Source organism: Myxocyprinus asiaticus, chromosome 26 (genome assembly GCF_019703515.2).
Source record: "Myxocyprinus asiaticus isolate MX2 ecotype Aquarium Trade chromosome 26, UBuf_Myxa_2, whole genome shotgun sequence".
NCBI classification, from domain to species: domain Eukaryota; kingdom Metazoa; phylum Chordata; class Actinopteri; order Cypriniformes; family Catostomidae; genus Myxocyprinus; species Myxocyprinus asiaticus.
Window position 1 is genome coordinate 27672025 of NC_059369.1, and position 21976 is coordinate 27694000.

Consider the following 21976-nt stretch of genomic DNA (forward strand, 5'->3'; position numbering starts at 1 on the left):
AATAGTGCATGCTGGCATTTACTTTGTTATCTACAGTGCATAGGATTTAATTACATTGTTTGCAACTGTGCAACAGCAATGTGTCTGTACAATGGGATTCTAGGAGAACTCTGCAATGATATCTGCTCATATGATATCTTCAAAACCCTTATCACTTTCTCTTTTCCATGGCACACAAGGATACGTTAGGCAGGGTGTGAGGGAACTATCCCTTTTGGGCTCTAGACTTTTCTCATGCCAGCTGGGCCTTTTTACCTCTGTCTTGATATTCCAGAGCTTTAAGCAGAATCTATGACTCTCTTGATGCTCTAAATCACAATGAACAGCTGTTACAAAAGTCAAACATCTGTCTCTTCTGAGAATCTCTACTCCATGAAGCACAAACTCACTCAGAATGCATTTGAGCAATTACTGTGTCAGCTGCATTTTAAAAGCACTGCAGGGACAGAAGATAAGTGCTCGGAGGGCCCAAACTTCAAGCTCAGACTGAACTTCGTGGTCCAATAATGATGTTCCATTGAGGCAGTTCATTTTGTTTTAGCCTAACATCAACAGAGGCAAAAGTACACTTGGCAATTACAGAGACGTTCGCTAATAAAGCACTGACATTCAAGGCCCTGAGCTGTCAGTTTCCCCCATGTTATTTGTTATATAACCAACATATATGACTTCTAGGTTTCAAACAATGGCTAGCAGGGGACTGGAGAAAGTTTCTTCCATAGATCCTCCAGGAATCCTTGTATAATTATATACAAACCAGTCTGGAAGGATGCCAGGGCCCTGCAGCCATGAGTCTATTGGCCTCCCACTTGCAGACTTACTGCCCACTTACTGCCTCTGTGTCTGTGTTATATTTAAAATAATAAGAATAAAAAGGTTTATTAGTTTATTGTTAAATAGCAAAAACACAGACATATTGTGTTTCATTATGGACAGTAGGAAAACTGCAAAGTTCTCTGGTTCCTGTTATGCCTGTGCTGCTGACAGTCCAATAATAGTTATATTTTTAGACGAAAATATTAGATTTACTAGGAGCAGTGTAACTGATATTTTCTTGAGATTTCTCCTACCATAAATATTCAAAAAGACAAAGAATAGCTGGGAGAGGCTTTAGAATACAGTTAATTAAATTAAGAAAGGAAGCCTTATCCAGTCTTTCAAGATCTTTGTTCAAAGAAAATAATCAATTTAAAAATGTAATCAGATTTTTCTGTATTGGTGTGGTTCATTTCCTCAGCTAATGCAGGAATGCTTGAACATATTATGTTCATTGGTTTTAACATGCAGGTCTGTTCTATCTGTTTTCTCCTGCTGAGAAAAAACAAAACAAAACAACTTCTTTAACCACACTAAAATGGTTATTTGGTTTTAGCTGGTTTAAGATGGTCTAGCTGGTCTCTCAGCCTGGCCAAGCTGGTGATCAGCAGCCTGACCAGCAGACAAGTGCCTTAAAACAAGCAAACCAAATCAGCCTGACCAGGTTGGGAGACCAGCTAAGAGCAGAAAATCATCCTAGGCTGGGATATGCTCTGTCATTGAAACAATTTGTCTTTTACTCCTTCCTTTTATCCTACACTTCGTTAAAATAATCATTTCTAGGTATGTATCTACAAAATTTTAAACAAAGCATGATGGTGGTTTTGAATGCCTTTTTGCTGTAGATGTGCAGCTTGGAGAAAGTGCCTGCATTCCTGGGCGTTAACATGCATAAGACAGATATTTAGGGTGCTGGTAAGTGTGCTACACCCATCAATCACATCAAAGGGCCAATAACATGGTGCGTGTAAGGGGTCTTCAGAGCACTTGGCCCTGTCTAATGGCCATCAATATATCTCCCATCTCTCAATCTGTCTTTCAAAAAGAGATAGATTTCTGCCAGTGCCTCCTCCTAAAGCCCTCCAAACAGATGGAGCTCTAAGTTCAGAGCCACCAGTAATTTAAGAAATCTTCAACCTTCTTGAGAGCACTATGGTACTAGTCTGTGGCTAGCAATCAACAAACCCCCAAGCTCCAGACAATGCTGTTAAGCTCAATGTCCATTGTGTAAAGGAATGCAGCATGTGGTTTATTTATACCTTACCATCAACAATTTGCAATGCTGCAACATGATACCACTCTACATAATCAATACGCCATACTGCCAAAAAACACGGTTGGACTCGATCAATATGACATTGACGGAATGGAACACAAACAATAATGTATCCTGAAACACGCTTTCTGGGTTTAGGGCTAATCGAAGCATAGATGTATAAATATATTTTTGAAGTGGAAGAGTATATCAGATCATAATCACATTGCATCTGTTTGCTTTGTAAAAAAATAATGTCTAATTTGTGAAAAGGTCAGATCACTTTTCTTCATAATTTTTCTGTATTATTATATTCATCATCATCATGTCCTGTAACCCCCCAGGAGAGGTTGTTGGGGCACTACAGATGATCTATTGACCAGCTCTCTCCATTTAACTCTGTCCTCTGCAGCTCTCATTGCTTGGCTGAGCTTCAGTTTAGTCCACTCTGGGATGTTATCTTCCCATCTCTCTCTTCCCCCCGTCTCCTTCCCATCTCTATCTTCCACCCGTCTCCCTCGCTTCCTGTTTCCTCGTACAGTGCCTTGGAGGATGGTCTTTGCTAGGCCTGACGATCTGGTGATGTGACCGTACCATCTCAACTTTCTCTTTTTGACAGTTGTAAGAAGGTCATTGTATGGTCCAATCGCTTGGCTGATCGTCTGCCGGATTCTTCGTTAGTGATGTGCTGGGCATAGGAAATTCTCTCGAGTCTTCTGTAACACCTCATCTCCAAGCTTTGTATTCTTCTCTGTAATTCTGCTGTGAGGGTCCATGTTTCACAAGCAGAGAGAAAAATTGAGATGACAATTGAGCGCAATAATCTCACTTTTGTTCCAAGACTGATATTTCTGTCTTTCCAGATGGGCTTAAGGCGTGTCAATGCCGTAGTTGTTTGAGCTATCCTTGCGAGAACTTCTTGCCTGGACCCTTCATCCGAGACGATCGCTCCTAGGTATTTAAAGCTCCGCACCATTTCGAGCATTTGCCCGTTGACTTTTATGTCTGTGTTGATGCCATTCATGTTGTTGGTTGTCACTTTCATTTTCGCGGCATTGATTTCCATTCCATAGGCTCGAGAGGTGGTGTCTAGCCTTTCTACCAAGCTGGTCAGTTCTTTTTCACCTCCAGCTAGCCCATCAATATCATCTGAAAAATGGAGGTTAGTGATTGTTCTGCCTCCTATGCTTACGGTTCCCTCATGGTTTGCCAGGGCGTCTGTCATGATGCGCTCCAGGAAGAGGTTGAAGAGAGTGGGAGAGAGTACGCACCCTTGATGCACTCCTATTGTCATCCTGAACCAGCTTCCAATGGCTCCATTTTGGAGGACTGCACTGGTGGCCTTGTCATACAGGTGTTTGATGACTCTGACCAGGTTGGGTCTAATGTTGTACTTCCCCATGGTCGCCCACAAAGCTGCATGCCAGACCCGGTCAAACGCTTTCTTGAAATCCACAAACACATGGTAAAGATGTTGCTGATGTTGCAGGTACCTCTCGCAGATGATTCTTAGGTTGAAAATCTGTTCAATGGTGCTGCGCCCTGCCCTGAAACCGGCCTGTTCCTCTGCGATGATGTGTTCGGCTTGAGATTTCAACCTGTTCAATAATATTTTTAGAAGAACTTTGCTGGGGTGGCTGATTAGACTGATGCTTTTGATAATAATAATGTTAAGTTTAGAAATTATTATATTAATGTATTATTGTATATTAATTATTATCATTGTTACTATACTAACGTTATTATTATTATTATTATTATTAATATTCAATAGTAATTTATTTCTTGGAATGCCTTTATTTCCACAGAATCTCTTCTTTTGAAAACTGAAGGGATGGAATTTTTGTTTTTAGTTGACTTGACAACTAAGATAGACAATTTGTGTGTATGGAGCACAGAATCACTCTGAAACCAAATGTGTAATACACTGATCCCGTTGACTTGTATTTAAAAAAGCACTACACAGTACAGACAAAACAGCCGTGAACATAGGTGCAGTAGAGCAGGCAGCGCGTTGAGACTATTTATTTATTTAATTAAATCGCAGCCCTCGCGGTTTATATCAGGTCATATCATGATTTCAATTTTATTTCGGTTAATCGTTTAGCCCTATACTTCTTTTGAAAAAAGGCTGATCACACTACTTGATCTCATCTTCAGTTCTTCTTATCCTGTAGATGTTCAAACACTGACTAGGTGATAATAATGTGCTGCCAGGAAAAAGCTGCTCTTTATCCTGACCTTTATCTGTCAAGGTGAAGGTCTGCACACTTCTTTTCTCAGGGCATCAGAGCACACTCTCATCTCCTCCGTCTCCATTTTCACATTCTGTTAATATGATAGCTGAAAGACAATCTAAAAAGCATTTTATGTTGGCTTTTCACATGCAACCAGATAAACCTTTTAGTGTTAAGCAAAGAATGACGACTGTTAATTACTGCCCCTGCATTTGGAAGAATCCCAAAAGCATCCAAAATGCGTGAACGTGCAGTAATCACGTAATCCCCCAACACAGTCATGTCAGAAAGACTGTGGCAGCCGTTTCTATAGCTCTAAGTCCTGACAGTCAGTCTGCGCTCCGCATGAGAACAGCTCTTATGGCAAGTCGATGAGATGAAACGAATTCTGTGCTTTTAGATGTCAAACTCTAAAATATCCATTTCAGGGGAAAAGATTCAATCTTTGGACATTTTCCTCTTTTTTTTTTTTTTTTTAACAGACCTTTGCAAATGGTTCAATAGCTTTTGATGGTGAGTTTTGTTTTATGCAGTGCTCATGCTGGTAAAGACACCTAAAGGTCAATTGGGGCTGTTACGCTGCCATAGCTAAAGCACTCTTCTTGCGTGTCTCATGCAAACACTGACTCTTGGGTGAACTCATTGCAGGCAGCTCAATAAAAAAGTGCTCCTTCTATGGCTAAAGAGCACAATGTCACCAAGGCAGTGGCATCACAATCATGCCTGTGATCCAAACAATCCCTTACAACTCAGATATTTTAAGTAAATTCCTCTCCATGGACATTCAAGTCCTAGACTACAGGATTTGACCCTGGAGGATGGGCTGACCCATAATTAATAGGGCCGACACGGGTCATGTCAATCAAAGTGGCAGCTCACAAGCATGATGCTGTGCTTCAGGAAGATCTATAATTCAGGTTTGTCTCTGAAAGGAAACAGATATGTTAGTATTATGTTTGCAAGTAAGCAGTAAATCACAGAATAAAGGTTGTGCTATTGTAGACAATTTTATGCTGCTGTTTTTCAAGCTTCTACCTTAATTTGAACACATTGCTTGTGGGTCATGTTAATGTTTACACTATGTTTTAACCAGGCAAGTTTCAAGCAACAAGTAATTTTCTTGTCCACATTTGCCCGTGAACATGAAACTGATGCGCAATGTAACACAATCACAGCCAGTCTGAACGTAATTGATGTTTCATTTGCAGCTATGTGGAGCGTGAATTTGGACCAACATGATTTTATGGTGGGCGGAGCAAGCCAGAGTAATACCTACAAAATACACAACATTAAGGCTATAGTATACTTGTTTTCCATCTCACAAACAGTCGAGCGCTCAGCATTTCAAAGTATACTCTTGACTGTGAGCCCACATGGATGCGTTCTACACATGGGCACTGCAACTGTTTTGTGAGACTCTTGTAGTACAGTCAATGCCAGGCACTGTGCAAGAGATAAAGCATGTGAAAAAACGAAAAATACTTTGGCCTTTAGAATGAAGGTACAGTAGACTGACCACTGACTAGACTTATTAACAAGTTTACAGAGGAAATTTACAGTGGATCAGATGGCAATCTTCAAACTATTGATCTCAAATCAGTAAATAGGCGGTTAGAATGGTACCACATGTTGAGACATGATAAAATGGAGGTCCATTCAAATCAGTATGAAACATCAAGTTCTAACAGAGCATGCCATTTCTGTTAAAAGCTGCTTAAAGGAAACCCTTTCATTAAATTATTATTACTCGAATGCTGGGAAGGTTTCAAGTGGAGTGTAGTGAACTATGAATTTCTAAAGGAAGAACATTTAAAAAGGAAGTACAGTATTGCAAATCATGGTGTAGTTTCACCTGGATGTGTGAGTCTTTAATATTATAGTGATTGCACCACCTTACTCAGGTTATGCAGGTCAGAGCTGATAGCACAGAAGATGAAAATGAAATTGTGCATTACTGGTATGTGAATCTGGATTTGTGCCAACTGGCAACTCAACCAGATTTACATGGCTGATCATTTTTGTTTAAGATCCATAGACGATTGTCCAGCACTTCAGATGCTGCCATGACACCAGAAACTCTAAACATCAACCTAGATGAGTGGTTGAGATTGCATTTAAAAGGCCAGCCATGGCCTGTTATCACTCACATTTCTAGGTTAATCTGAACTGCCGACAAATCTGGATCACTATCGGGTGGTATAGACCTATCTGTTGCTTCAAACCCAAAATGACATTGTGTATAGCACAACCAATCCTTTTCACTTTCAGGAAAACACTACATCAAAAAGGGAAATTGAAGTCTTTGCAGAATGTTATTCAACAGACATGAGAGGCATTTTCAGCTGCCAAAAATGTATATAGATATTTATGCTTTGATCTCATTCATATTAGAGTCCTTATAGCAGGATAAGGGCCCATCTCTCCGCAGCTCTTTGAAGCAGAGTTCTTAGCAGTGGATGATGCAGGAGAAAATTATTCAAACTCAGAAATGGAGGTTTCAAACATGGAATTGGACAACACCATGAAACCAACACTTATTTATTTATTTATTTATTACTATTTTCATTTTATTTTTTATTTTAAATGTACAAACGAACGAACCAAAATTAAAGGCAAAAATAACAAGTAATTTAGGCATAAGATATATATCAGAATGGATTCTTATTAAGTAGTAAGTGTGGTTTATAAAACTGTATACAGATGAAGCTACTTGAAGCTGCAGATGAAGTGTCTTCCGGGAAATTACTAAAACTATCAATTAATATCATACTCCCTATTATATACAGTACCTGGAAACAAGATACTAGTTTGATGCAACAATCCTTTTGAGGAAAACTAATCACTCAATTACCAATATTTGCCAGGTTAGTAGCACTGAATCTTTAATAGATATTCAAAGTTTTGTGTGAGGCACTTAGTAGCAAGTACACTAGATATCCACAAGCAGAACTGTATATTCGTCTTTGTTTTTGTGAGTTATGTCTATTAAATAGTATGTACTTTATTACCAGCCTCTTCCTGTCTTGGCTAGAATAAGCTGAAATGTGGAGCAGACCTTAAGCTGTAGACAAAGGTCTGGCTATGCAAGACAATCTGAATGCTGTCAGAAATGTTGCATGGAATGAATGAAGCTGTTAATCGATATCTAAAGCACAAGTAAAGGACCTCAGCCTCTATAAACACACCACATCTTTGATCCACTTTAATAAATCATTCAAAAGTCAAGCATAACCTACCTCTCTTCATCTCTCTCACATTCTTCCTCTCTTTCTAAACAAACACAAGTTAAGGTCTGCCTGGGCTGTACTGTACTTTTAGCACAGGAAGCTTTCAGGCTGTGTTGGCTTAAAAAGCATTGTTCCAGTTGGCTTCACTTCACATACAGTTATACAGAAGCTTCTGCATAAATTGAAAAATGGTGGATGATGGTGCTGTTATGACATACTGGACAATATGGCATCGCTAGACTCTCTTGTGGCCATCTGGGTCAGAGATGGATATGATGGATAAGTTGCAAAAGAGCGCCTACATAGTAGAGAAAGCTCTGATGGAGCGTTTGACGCTGTATTTGCTGAGAGTCTATGGGAGCTTCATGAGGACTTTTTGCATTGGAAAAACCATTAGATTGCTTTTTGGACATTGGGCTTTCAATGTATTTTTGTCCCGCCTGGAAGCCTAGATTCTCTATATGATGATTGGTTGAGCTCTCAAATGGGTGAGAGTTTGCAACAAATGGCCAATAATTGAAATGGCTATGTACATGATTGACAGTACATGAACTGCTCCACTGCACAAGATCAGAGTGTTTGGCGATTTGGAGATACACCTGAAGTTATTTGCAAACTGACAAAAGCCTATTTAGCCTATTTTGTTCAACAATTTCGAGCTTAGTCAACCATTTTCGGTAAGAAATTTCACTGTTTGAGTAGTAGTTTGAGCAGTTTTTGTGAGCAAAATTAACACCTAAAACAATACTCTGTGATTCCCCATTTTTAAAAAGCACCAGCCCCCACTGGTTCTGTCCCAAATGACAATCACAGTAAAAGTCTGAGGCACTGGTGAGCACCGTTATGAAAACCTAAAATGACAAATAGGACACCAAATGGTTTCATGGATGTCATGGACGCATGTGAGCGAAGGCGCAAGTTCGCATGAAGTGTGCCAGGGCCTATTTGGGTCAGAGCCTATAACTCTGGTCTGCATCCCTTCACTCAGTCACACTGACACATGATCACCAGTTCTCAACTCTCAGATACTGTACATATTCGCAGGTTATAGAGGCTTTAAATCATTAAAAATCTCAGAAATAAACCCGTCAGCTCAGATCAGGTAACAGATGAAAAACAAAAGTAGTGTGGCATGATAAGCGTCCTGCTGAAGGCATGCAGTTGTGTGGTGTGAATCTCTGCGTGGTCAGGGTGAGGTATGCATGAGAGGGTCTGAAAAGCCATTGGTGGAGTCAAGGGCACAACCTGGAATGCTCCAAGAAGATATCAGATCACAGAGTGTACAGTGAGTCTGTGTATGTGTCAGAGTGTGAGGCTAGCGGCTGCAACCCTGCTCAATTCCATTTATCAACTTGGAAAACTAATTAATGCCATTTTAAAGTATGTCATACTTTTCATGCAAATTAATACACAAACAGTGTATGATTTACACATACACTGGGACCCACTGGTGAAAGAGTGGACACACTTCAATGGCCTTGTCTGTTTAAAATAGACTGCATTAATACATGTAACCCAGACAATCAGGAGGAACAGGTGTGAGACAGAGGAGGTGTCAACGTGAGTGTGTGTGTGTGTGTGGGCGGGTTTGGGTGGTTTACGAGGAAATGTTTTAGGTTACAAACTGGTAAAATGTATTATGGTTTATGAGGACATTTCTAGAGTCCCCATAATTCAAATTGTTTAAAAAACAGACTTTTAAGAAAGTCTTTTGTGAGGGTTAGGTTTAGGTTTAGGGGTAGGGGAAGGGGATAGAATCTATAGTTCGTACAGTATAAAAATCATTATGTCTATGGAGAGTCCTCATAAGGATAGCCGCACCAACATGTGTGTGTGTGTGTGTGTGTGTGTGTGTGTGTTTGTGTGTGTGAGAGACAGTGGCAGACAGCACACTAAGAAAACAGACATACTTTCCCCCTTCACATGTGCCCATGATGACCATTAAAACGAAGAAGGTTGAAGAAGGTTGTTTATAAGATCAGCATATTGTGTCATACCAAAGACCGCATTCTGCTGTCAGGATTTCTCTCTCTCTCTCTCTCTCTCTCTCTCTCTCTCTCATGTACTCTCATGTGGGTAAGACGGCACTAAAGGTCTCAGAGACAAGCAAGCAAAAATACTGATCTTTGGTCTGTTTCCAACTCCAGAGCCAGTTCCCACGTAATGCCCCTGGGAGAGAGAGCTGGATTGGGAAAAGCAGAGGGGGGCCCACTGACGTCCCTTAAAGACGCATGTTTTATGACTTCCCAGCAGTAAGTAAAAACATAATGAATTATCCTCCCTCCAGGCCACAAGTCTTGCTTGCATTACAAGATTGTGGGCAACCACATGAACCCAGTTAGAATTTCTATACTATCGTTCCCACTGTCCAGTGGCGGACTGGCCATTGGGAGGACCGGGACTTTTCCCGGTGGACTGGCTGCGAAATGGGGCCGCATGGTCCGCCGCGTTATGCAGAATGCGCCACAAAACGGCGTCGCGATATGCGGAAGGGGGGCAGCGATATGCAGAAAAGGACAGCCTCCCCCCCAATCGCTCAACAACTTTTGGGCCAGTTTCTATGTAAAATCCCAGGCCATATTTTCTTCCCAGTCCGCCCCTGCCACTGTCTGTCACCTGCAGATCATGCATTAAGGTTCCCTATCTGTCACTCACTCGATGTTGGTGTCGATGTAGTGACACTAGGGGTCACTCTTGGGAGCCCGAGACACCTCTGGTCTTTGATAAAAGGCTAATGAAAATTGGCGAGTGGTATTTGCATGCCACTCCCCCGAACATACGGGTATAAAAGGAGCTGGTATGCAACCACTCATTCAGATTTTCTCTTCGGAGCCGAACGGTCATGCTCACTGAGCTGAATACTACTGTTCATTCACCTCTGCTGGATCTGACAGCGCATTTCAGCGGCTTCTCCCTCCTCTGCACTGGTGCACTGCAGAGAATGCCCCTGGGCGCTTCGGCAGAAAAACTAGAGAGTATATTTTCTGAAAGAGCATTTTTCCCTTCTAAAAGAGTATATATTTCTCTAAAAGAGCGCACACACGGAATGTCTTTTTAAAGACGTGTCTTTTTAAAGATGCTTTTCCGATTGTGTGTTATTCCTGGTTGTGCTCGTTATCTCTCACCTTCTAATGGTCACGATCACTGTCTTTCGTGTCTGGGCACTGCTCACGCGGAGACAGCGTTCGTGGATGGTCATGTTCTCATTGCGAGAATATGTCCATGGCAACGTTGCAGTCGCGGCTCGCCTTCGTAAGAAAGGGAGCCACCCCAGAGGCTCCCGCCTCGGTCCTTTTACCCACGGGTTTGAGGCCAGCACGGCTAGCACTGGGGGCGATTTGGGGACCCCAATGGGACCGCCTCCGCCGGGTATGCCCCCACGGACCTCCCATTCCCCAGCAGGCTCGTCTGCCCCGATCGGGCTTCCGGGTGTGTCCGCCGGCTCGTCTCATGGCGAGTTCGACCTCTTATTTGGAGCCCGCGAAAGTGATGAGCTCTCGAGCGCAGCATCGGAGAGCGGGCTCGTCCAGTCGGAAGCCTCAGCTGGGCTCCTCCCTCCGGGGTCGATCGCCCAGTCACAGGCTGACGCGGAGACATGCTTTCCCGGGCAGCCGCGAGCGTCGTTAGAGTGGATTTCACCACTCTTCCCTGAACCCTCGCGGCTCGGTGATTGGTTCCTGGGCTCGCGGCGCCGCTCAAAGCCACGTCCCGCCCCGTTCCTTTCTTCCCGGAAGTGCATGAAGAGCTGACAAGGTCGCGGGAGGCACTTTTTACTGCCAGGTCCCGATCTTTTCAGCTTCCCCGCTCTCAATACCCTCGATGGTGGGGCGGCCAAGGGTTATTCGGCAATCCCCCGGTGGATAAAGGCGCTCGCGGTGCACCTATGCCCGCAGAGCGCCGCCACCTGGTGCGGGTGCCCAAAGCCCCTGTCCAAGGCCTGTAGGTTTACGTCGTCTCTGACGGCCAAGGCCTACGGTGTCGCTGGACAAGCCGCCTCCGCCCTGCACGCCATGGCTCTCCTGCAAGTCCGCCAAGGCGCTAAAGGAACTGCACGAGGGTAGTTCCACCCCGCGATTGATGCAGGAACTGCGCTCGGCGACCGACCTAGCTCTCCAAGCGACGGAGGTCACGGCGCGGTCTCTCGGGCAGACGATGGCCACACTAGTGGTCCAGAAGCGCCACCTTTGGCTCAACCTGGTCGAGATGGGTGAGGCCGACAAGACACGATTCCTTGCTGCCCCCATTTCCCAGGCGGGCCTATTCGGCGATACCGTCGAGGACTTTGCCCAGCAGTTCTCGATGGTAGAGCAGTAGATGGATGCTAGCCGGCTTATCCTGCCCCGGCGCGGCTCAAGATCCCACACCCCATCTACTCATCGCCAAGGGCGTCCCCCTGCGGTGACTGCACCGGCTCCGCCGCAGCCCGCCTCTTCGGCCTGGCCCCGGCATGGAGCCCACCGCAGGAAGCAGACGCCACCCATCTCGCGGCCGCCCAGAACCCGTGAAAGGCTTCAAAGCGCCCTTGAGACGGGCGACCCAGGGACAACGAAACCTGCTGCTCTGGAGCTGGTAAGCAGATCTTCATCTTTTTGTTACCTTTTGCATTTAATTGTGCTGCATGCCCAAGTGGCTGCAGCACTCAAGAGCTCAGCAAGAGTGGTTTCCTTGTTCCCTGGGTCACATATCTGGTGTGTACGGCTGGCATCATGACCACCGTCCACCACTCCATTTGGCAGGTTGGCGCTCCAGTGGCGGTCTCCCGCCCTAAGCACCCAGCTGTGGCACAAATCTGCCCCCGATGTGACATTCTCCATGGGTCACGAGGACAGGCCTCTTCCTCCCCCGTCCCAAGCTGTTCCGGGGGTGGTCACAAGGAGCCAGGTAAGTGCTTCGATGTCCTCGGACTCAGCACGGCCACGACGTGGTGTGGCACCTCGAGCTCCGCCCCGCCGCGAGGCCCCACCTGCCGGTACATCCGATGACGTTGTCCCTTTGGTCCCCCTTGTGCGGAACTTGGACACATGGCTTGCGCCTTCCAGTCCGTCACGAGTGCTGGTCCGGACCGTCCGACTCGGCTGCGTGATTCACTTCGCCGGGCATCCGCCCAGGTCCAGCGGTGTCCACTTCACCTTGGTGAAAGACGAAAACGCTGCTACCTTGCGTGGAGATCGCTACCCTCCTACGGAAGGACGCGATAGAACCTGTCCCTCAAGCCGAGATGAAGAAAGGGTTTTACAGCCCCTACTTCATTGTACTGAAAAAAAAAAAAAAGGCGGTGGGTTGCGGCCAATCTTAGACCTGCGAGTACTGAACCGGGCTTTACACAGATTCCCGTTCAAGATGCTGACGCAAAGACGCATTCTAGCGAGCGTCCGGCATCAAGATTGGTTCATGGCGGTAGACCCGAAGGATGCGTACTTTCACGTCTCGATCCTTCCTCGACACAGACCCTTCCTACGGTTTGCGTTCGAGGGTCAGGCGTATCAGTACAAAGTCCTCCCTTTCGGCCTGTCCCTGTCTCCTCGCGTCTTTACGAAAATTGCAGAGGCTGCCCTTGCCCCGTTAAGGGAGGTGGGCATTCACTTTCTCAACTATCTTGACGACTGGCTAATCTTAGCTCACTCTCGAGACGTGTTATGCGCACACAGGGACCTGGTACTCTCACACCTCAGCCAACTAGGGCTTCGGGTCAACTGGGAATAGAGCAAGCTCCTCCCAGTTCAGAGCATCTCTTTTCTCATTTTGGAGTTGGACTCAGTCTCTTTGATGGCGCACCTTACGAACGAGTGTGCCCAGTCGGTGCTGGCTTGTTTGAAGGCGTTCAAACAGAAAACAGCGGTTCCACTGAAACTTTTTCAGAGGCTCCTGGGGCATATGGCATCCTCGGCGGTGGCCACCCCGCTTGGGTTGATGCATATGAGGCCGCTTCAGCACTGGCTCCAGACTCGAGTCCCGAGACGGGCATGGCGCCACAGGACACACCGCGTGGCCATTACGTCGGTCTGTCACCGTCTTTTCAGCCCTTGGACCGACCTCTCGTTTCTACAAGCAGGTATTCCCCTAGAACTGGTCTCCAGGTGCGTCGTGGTCACGACAGACGCCTCCAAAATGGGCTGGGGCGCTGTTGGCAATGGGCACGCAGCCGCCGGCCTCTGGACGGGTCCGTGGCTGCGTTGGCACATCAACTGCCTCGAGTTACTGGCAATTCTGCTCGCCCTGCGGAGGTTCCGGCCGTTGATCCAGGGCAAGCACGTGCTAGTTCGTACAGACAGCACGGCAGTGGTAGCATACGGTCTGCACTCCCGCTGTATGTCACAACTCGCCCGCAGTCTCCTCCAACTGAGTCAGCAGCAAAAAGTCGCTGCAAGCCACTCACATCCCAGGCAACCTCAACACTTCGGCGGACACGCCGTCACAACAGGTTACCCTCAAGGGAGAGTGGAGACTCCACCTTCAGGTGGTCCAGCTGATTTGGAGTCGATTCGACAGGCACAGGTGCACCTGTTTGCCTCCCAAGAATCCTCCCCACTGCCCGCTCTGGTACACCCTGACCGAGGCCTTCCTTGGCATAGACGCACTGGCACACAGCTGGTCCCCTGGCATTCGCAAATATGCGTTTTCCCCCAGTGAGCCTGCTCGCACAGACCCTGTGTAAGGTCAGGGAGGACGAGGAGAAGGTCGTCCTGCTAAGCACCCTACTGGCCCGCCCAGACATGGTGCTCAGACCTCACGCTCTTTGCGACAGCTCCCCTCGGGCAAATTCCCCTGAGAAAGGACCTTCTTTCTCAGGGAAGGGGCACCATCCGGCACCCGCGCCCAGACCTCTGGAATCTCCATGTCTGGCCCCTGGACGGGACGTGGAAGAGCTAAGCTGTCTCCCACCTGCGATGGTAGACACAATCTTTCAGGCTAGGGCCCCCTCTACGAGGCGCCTGTATGCCTTTAATTGGCGTCTGTTGGCGAAGTGGTGTTCTTCCCGTCGGGAAGACCCCCAGAGATGCGCAGTCAGATCAGTGCTTTCCTTCCTGCAAGAGAGGTTGGAAGGGAGGCTGTCCCCTTCCACCTTGAAGGTGTACGTTGCTGCCATACCAGCACACCACGACGCAGTCGACGGTAAGTCCTTAGGGAAGCATGATCTGATCATCAGTTTCCTAAGAGGCGCCAGGAGGCTGAATCCCTCCAGGCCGCGCCTCGTTCCCTCATCGGACCTCTGTAGTTTTTCAGGGTCTACAGAGAGCCCCCTTTGAGCTTTGCAGTCAGCTGAGCTTAAGGCACTCTCCTTGAAGACTGCCCTCCTAACTGCGCTCACTTCCATCAAGAGGGTAGGTGACCTGCAAGCGTTCTCTGTCAGCGAAACGTGCCTGGAGTTCGGTCTGGGCTATTCTCACGTGATCCTGAGACCCCGACCGAGCTATGTGCCCAAAGTTCCCACCACTCCTTTTAGGGACCAGGTGGTGAACCTGCAAGTGCTGCCCCAGGAGGAGGCAGACCCAGCCCTGTCGTTGCTGTGTCCGGTGCGCGCTTTACGCATCTATTTGGATTGCACGCAGAGCTTTAGAATCTCTGAGAAGCTCTTTGTCTGCTTTGGTGCACAGCGGAAAGGAAGCGCTGTCTCCAAGCAGAGGATCACCCACTGGCTCATTGACGCCATAACTATGGCATATCTCGCCCAAAACATGCCGCCCCTGGTAGGGCTACGAGCCCATTCTACCCGTGGTGTAGCGGCTTCTTGGGCCCTGGCCAGAGGTGCCTCTCTAACAGACATTTGCAGAGCAGCGGGCTGGGCAACACCCAACACCTTTGCAAGGTTCTACAACCTCCGGGTGGAACCGGTTTCGTCCCAGGTAGTGGCACGCAACACAAGCGGATAAGCCCGGGATAGCCGGCTGGGTGTATCGCTTGCGCATAGCGCCTTCCACCTCCTTTTGAGCTGAAGATGTGCGCTGTTAATTCCCAGTAGTGTTCACAAAAGTTGTTCCCTGGTTGACTTCCTCCGAGCCCTGTGGCAGTCGAGTTTTCGGAGAGACTCGCTGCCGGCCCAGTACACGCGCTAACTAAGAGCCCGGTTCTGGGGTAGGTGCTCAGTATGTGGCGGTTCCCTGTAAGGCTAACCCCATGCGATCTATATCTTCCGCTAATTCATTTCCCTGCTGGCAAACTGCGTCTTCCTTGGGCAGAGCTCCTCTGCCCCAGTCTCCATGTTGTAGTAACTCCTCCCCCATTGGGCAGGATTTACCTTGAAGGCTCTCCACATGGTTGGAAAGACCATGTGATGTATTCTTCCACTTAAATATCCCCCCCTCTCTTGGGGCGAGGTGTGGTCTCCGCGGTGTCCTCCCCTTGGGAGGGACACCCCCCGACTAGACCTGGCGGCCCAGTTAGATAATCCCTCTTCTTTTTTAGGGAGTGGAAAAAGAGAAGGGGAAAGAGGCCATGACTGGATTAAGCCTGTCTCTATCTCTGGGTAGTCGACTTGTCCCCAAAAAGGGCCGTTCGACACTCATAACTGTGTTGGGGGAGGTTACGTGTCGACCTGGTGTGCTGGCTATGAGGCACACAGCAAGTCTGCCCACCACACACCGCCAGTTCACGTAACACAGTTCAGCCTTGTGGCGTTTTGTATAGGGACCCCTAGTGTCACTACATCAACACCAACGTCGAGTGAGTGACAGATAGGGAACGTCATGGTTACTGGTGTAACCTCCGTTCCCTGATGGAGGGAACGAGACATTGGTCCCTCCTGCCACAACGCTGAACTACCCGCTGAAATGGCTGGACCTTATATCGGCTCCTCAGCGTAAAACCTGAATGAGTGGTTGCATACCAGCTCCTTTTATACCCGTATGTTCGGGGGAGTGGCATGCAAATACCACTCGCCAATTTTCATTGGCCTTTTATCAAAGACCAGAGGTGTCTCGGGCTCCCAAGAGTGACCCCTAGTGTCACTACATTGACACCAACATCTCGTTCCCTCCATCAGGGAATGGAGATTACACCAGTAACCATGACGTTATATAAGCAGTGAGAGCTTCTAATAATACAATCTCTTTTACACAGCATTCTATTAGAGCATTTCCAGCCAGAAAACTAGCACAGTTTCCTGGCTTAAAGCACTCAATGAAATCAAAATTGTTTTGTGTTTTGAGTTTTGTGGCTTTTAGTCCATGTCTGTTAGCTTTGAGGCCATCTATATATGTGTAAAAATAGCAGATGTGCCTAAGGTTTGGGGTGCATTTAAAATATAATTTTTTTTCTCTCTCTTTTGGGAAAACAGAACAAAATACTGATGACTCTTCTTGCACTACACTGATTTTTGTCCAATCAAATGCTCTCTAGAATGAGAATGTCCCTACCTCTAATACCACCTCCCAAAAACTAGCAAGTTCATGGTTCATGGCTGTGACATAACTAAAGTCTACTGGCTATTTAAAAAAAGAGAATGAGCCCTTCAGTATGTTCCGGTCATAATTCAAAAAGAAATATGTCACACAGGAAAGAAATTCAGTTTTTTTTAAATGATTTGATGGGGACTTGAATAATATAAAATGAGCTGAAACAGTTAATTCAAAGTACCCAAGGTGTTTTCTGGAAGGAGTTTGTTGGGGAGTGTCATATCAACAGTGGAATCATAACTGTCAGCAGTTAATGACGCAGAGAAAAAAAAAAAAAAAGGATTGTGTTTGTGTGCTATCTTGTTTGTGCCTCAGTAGAGTGTCGCAACACTCAGCAGAGTTTGCGTTAGTGTCAGAATGATCTAGGAGCAACTAAGACTTGTGCTTATTTACATTCCTTGATTCTACAACCAGAGCTGATAACTGATCCAGTTCTTTAATCCATTCTTTACTTATGTGAAAAAAAATATCTTACTCAAATACATGTAGAGGCAGGTATAGTAGACAGCCAAGCAGTAAGAATCAAAGCTAAAGCTGGAAAAATAGCCTTGGGATCTGATAACTGGGATGAGAAACAGGTGGTGAAGAGGCCTGAGATTGGGGAGCTTTATGCTTTGGTAAAGATACTACAAAGAGATACGGCCTGCATCTGCTCTGCTTTTATTCTTGACCTAATATGCAACAGGCTGCTGCTACAAACTTGACCATCACTTTCTTATTGGCACCAAGAAAGCAAAAGTAACTTGTCTAAATGTGCAAGCAGGGCAAGGTAACATGTCCAAATGGCCATTCGAATGCATTTCCTGGCTTTCAAATCCTCCTGTCTGGTAGTTTATGGTGTGATATTGTGTGTGGCAGACACAACTAGCTGCAGACAGGCCGTGCACTATTGGTATAACAGGAACCATCTTTTACCAACTAGCCAAACACTTTCTGACAGCCTCACACAGGCCGACCATTGTCAAGGCTCCTGTAGCCAGAACACTATTGCCAGCTGCTGTCTTTTTGGATCAGAACAAAGAAAAACACAGGGGAAAGGCTACCAATACAGTCAACCATCTTCTTTCATTTCATCTTATCCATCCTCTCTCTGATTTACCCCTCTTCTGTTACACTCTCTTTTTTCAAACTTTCCAAAAACTATAAGCACTCTTCTCCATTACCTTAAATTCTTCAGAGAAGTACTCTGTTCCAAAATGTAGTGAACTAAATGAGAGCAATGCGACTTTTGGTGACACGAACGACAGTGACTGTTAGCAACAAGATGTGGGCGTGGCGAGTTACACGAAAAAGTTGACAAAGTTTAACTTTAAGCAAATTACAAGTGATATTTGGCAATGACTACCAATGGGAGAGAAGGCAGTGGAGCTTACGTCATCCGTCTCCTGTGAGATTACTGGTGTCGAGTGCAGGCAAGACAGAAAAGTTATATGTTGTGAGGAATTTCACTGTTCATTTCATTTGTCTGTAACCACATGCATGGATATAATAAAACAATGATGCATGGAAAACCATGTCAGAAACTGTCGTCATTCTGAGTAAGTTTGATTAATATTTTAATAGATTGTTTGCTTTGTTTAATGATATGATGCAATGAGCATTGCTGCAGGTTATATAAATTGCTCTCCCTTGCAAAATGTTAATTTTTAGAGGCAAGAGAATTGATTCCTTGCCAAATTAGAATGATATCTTAGTTTTACCGGCAGTGTCATCTGTAATTAGCATTTCAGAAGCTACTATGGCCAGATGTGCAGTTCACCAATAATGTTAAATCGACAGAAGTAGGAACCCTCCACTAATGACTTCATAGTAGGCTACTCTCTGTACATTGACATCACTAGTGTGGGTTCCTACTGCTGCCGCTTTAACGTTATTGGTGGACTGCACGTCTGGCCATAGTAGCTTTTGAAATACCAAGTGACAATATCAGTAGCAGTGTGAACGGGGCTTAAGGCAGCACCCTTACTGGAAAGGAAACTCATGAGCAATTTAGAACGCCCTACATATGCAGCAGCTGCAAGCATCATGCAATCATAAAACTATGTAGTACACACTCAAATTGGCTAAAATAGTCATGTATTAAAGTTCACCAAAAAATCAAAATTCTCTCATGATTTACTTACCTTTAAGCCATCCCAGATGTGAATGACTTTCCTTCTTCAGCAGAACCGAAATCAAGATTTTTATAAGCCCATTTCAGATCTGTTTGTCCATACAATGTGAGTAAATGGGTGCCATCAGACTGCTGGCTGTTTGACGGTCTGAAAGGCATATTTAGGCAGCATAAAAGTAATCCACATGACTCCAGTCGATCAATTAATGTCTTCTGAAGCAAACAGATACATTTGTGTAAAAAAATTTATTGATAATTAAAACTTTATTAACTTTTAAAAATCGCTTCCTGCCAGCAGTCGACGCATGATGTTACAGTCGCGTGACATAAGCATATTGGCACATTCACGCGAGACGTCGGAAGCGCGCACTTTGTTTACAACAGAGGAACAAATATCAAGTGAGAGTTAGGTCATCATGCCCGGAAGCAACGATTTAAAGCTAAAAATGTTTTAATTATTAATTTGTTTCTTACACAAACCTGTCGATTTGCTTCAGAAGACATTAATTGATTGACTGGAGTCATGTGGATTACTTTTATGCTGCCTAAATATGCCTTTTGGACCGTCAAACAGACAGCAGACTGATGACACCCATTTACTCACATTGTATGGACAAACAACGCTGAAATGGGCTTATAAAATTCTTCAATTTGGTTCTGCTGAAGAAGGTAAGTCATACACATCTGGGATGGATTAAATATAAGTAAATCATGAGAGAATTTTAATTTTTGGGTGAAATAACCCTTTAATTGGATATGTAGTATCTTAGGGGCTGTTTACACCAAAAGTGTTGCGGTGTCCGTCGCTGTTTTTCAGTACTATGCCTATGTAAAAGAGACATAGTTTATACTGTAAACTATGCCGATGTTCAGCTCTTTGAAGAGGGTGAAACTTGCAAAGTTTGTTACCGTTCCCTTCATTTCTCTGACTGAAGTGGTTATCTCCCATGTGCAGATGTCAAACAAGCAGCAACACCGCTGGCTAAAAATAAATAAAATAAAATCTCTTATTGGACATGAACTTAATATGTGAGCTGATATTTTCACTGAATGCACACACTCACATGAATATAAATATGGTCACCTATGCCTCACTAGCTGTGATGGGGTCTTCATATAACATTATGAATGGCTGAAAGGGAAGTAAAAACACCAACAATAGTTTTCCACATAGTAAAAATCACACTTGCATCCTGAAAGCGTTTATACAGGGTAAAAAAAAATGTCAGAAAAGTACATATTTCCTTGAATTAGTTTCATATTCACTTCTTTGGAAGGCTTTGAGTGGCAATCCATTAATAGTCACCAATCTATGGATGACTGACAGTGCAATGCAGGCTTTTGTGTGTGTGTGTGTGGGGGGGGGGGGGGTTTGGGTGGTTTACGAGGACAACTTTTTAGGTTATAAACTGGTAATTACAAGGGTATTATGCTATAAATGTGGTTTATGAGGACATTTCTAGTGTCTCCATAATTCAAATCACTTAAAAAACATACTAAACTATGTTTTTTTGAATATATAAAAATGCAGAAAGTTTTTTGTGAGGGTTAGGTTCAGGGGTAGGGTTAGGATTAGGGGATAGAATCTATAGTTCGTACAGTATAAAAATAATTACGTCTATGGAGAGTCCTCGTAAGGATAGCCACACCAACATATGTGTGTGTGTGTGTGTGTGTGTGTGTGTGTGTTTTACAAACACCTGTAGTCTCCACCCCTGCATGCCCTTGACCCAGTCACAGTTACCTAAAGATGCCAAAACCACATGAGCAAAGAAAGCTCAATGGAGCCAACAGCTTTTAATGGAGAACCTAATACTTCTCACTTTTCAGTTCTTCCCTTCACTTGCAAAGCTGTCTGGCCCTGAGTTAATGGAAAGTTCCTCCATGGTGACACTGGAGTGGAGTGCGCCGGCTGCCACATATGCTCCTGTCTGCTGGCAGATGCCCCAGCTAGAGGGGAGAGCAGCGAGTGTGCGCAAAGACACTAACTCCAGAGATCAAGAGACAGAGCAATCAACATCTCCAAGATAAAGTGCCAAAGGGCTTGCATGCACTGGCCAACCCAAATTCGATATTCAACACACCCTGCAAAACTGATCAACGAACACAGGGACTAGAGACACACATCCAAACAGAAGCAGACTGGACTCATTGGCCTATGATCCTCTATGACTTGTTATCACCTTGCAGATAAGATGTCACAGTGGAAGGTGAACAGCTTCTTGTGTCAGCGAACACCCACCCCCTTACTCCCTCCCAGCAACACTTAAAGAGACCCTTGCAATAACAAACCCCCATGCTGCCACGGCACTCGCCTGGAGCTTATAACAGGAGACCAGCACTATTAAACCCTTTCATTTGCACACTAACCAAACACTCCAACAAATGCAAATCAATTTTTAATGGGAACCAATTACTTACTCGCCTTTATACACAGACTTCCAACTCGTTCCTCAGACGAAAAACAGAAATCCCTTTGGCAAATCGGGGGAAATCAGAATCCTTAATGATAAAAGTGGCAACCAGTGGATCCAGTTTGAGATTGCCAGTTTATAGGTCTGGATGTAAGGCTCATGCTCTGTCTACTGCTGTGACTGAGTGTGTATCTGTAACTGACATGCTGGTGTAGTAAAGCTTGCCTCTGGTTTAATCATTGCTCCTCCCCTTACTCTCTGAGAGGGAGAAGGAGGAGTGAGAAAAGTAGGCAGCCCTGCTCTTGATAATCAATGGAGAAGCTGAAATCACAATGCCCCCCTCAAAATTTATAGTGGTTTATGACCCTGCTTATGAGCACAGTGGACATTAATTAACATCTTTAAAACTTCATAAGAGAGCCAAGACATCATTTTGTACTCTGAAAAGGACTCCCAAATAAAAAAACTCCTAAATACTCCCAAAGTTCAACAGGCACTGGTGCTGGTGTAACTCACGTTACA

The 21976-nt window shown here is 45.2% G+C and overlaps 1 protein-coding gene across 1 annotated transcript in view; it reads right to left on the reverse strand.

Moving 5' to 3' along the window:
* The window catches only part of LOC127417258 (semaphorin-4B-like), a 93898-nt gene extending 72268 nt beyond the window's left edge, over window positions 1-21630 (reverse strand). The window contains exon 1 of the mRNA XM_051657134.1: window positions 21462-21630. The gene's annotated coding sequence lies outside the window, so the exon portion shown is untranslated. The remainder of the gene's footprint in view (window positions 1-21461) is intronic.
* Between the last annotated feature and the right edge of the window lie 346 nt (window positions 21631-21976).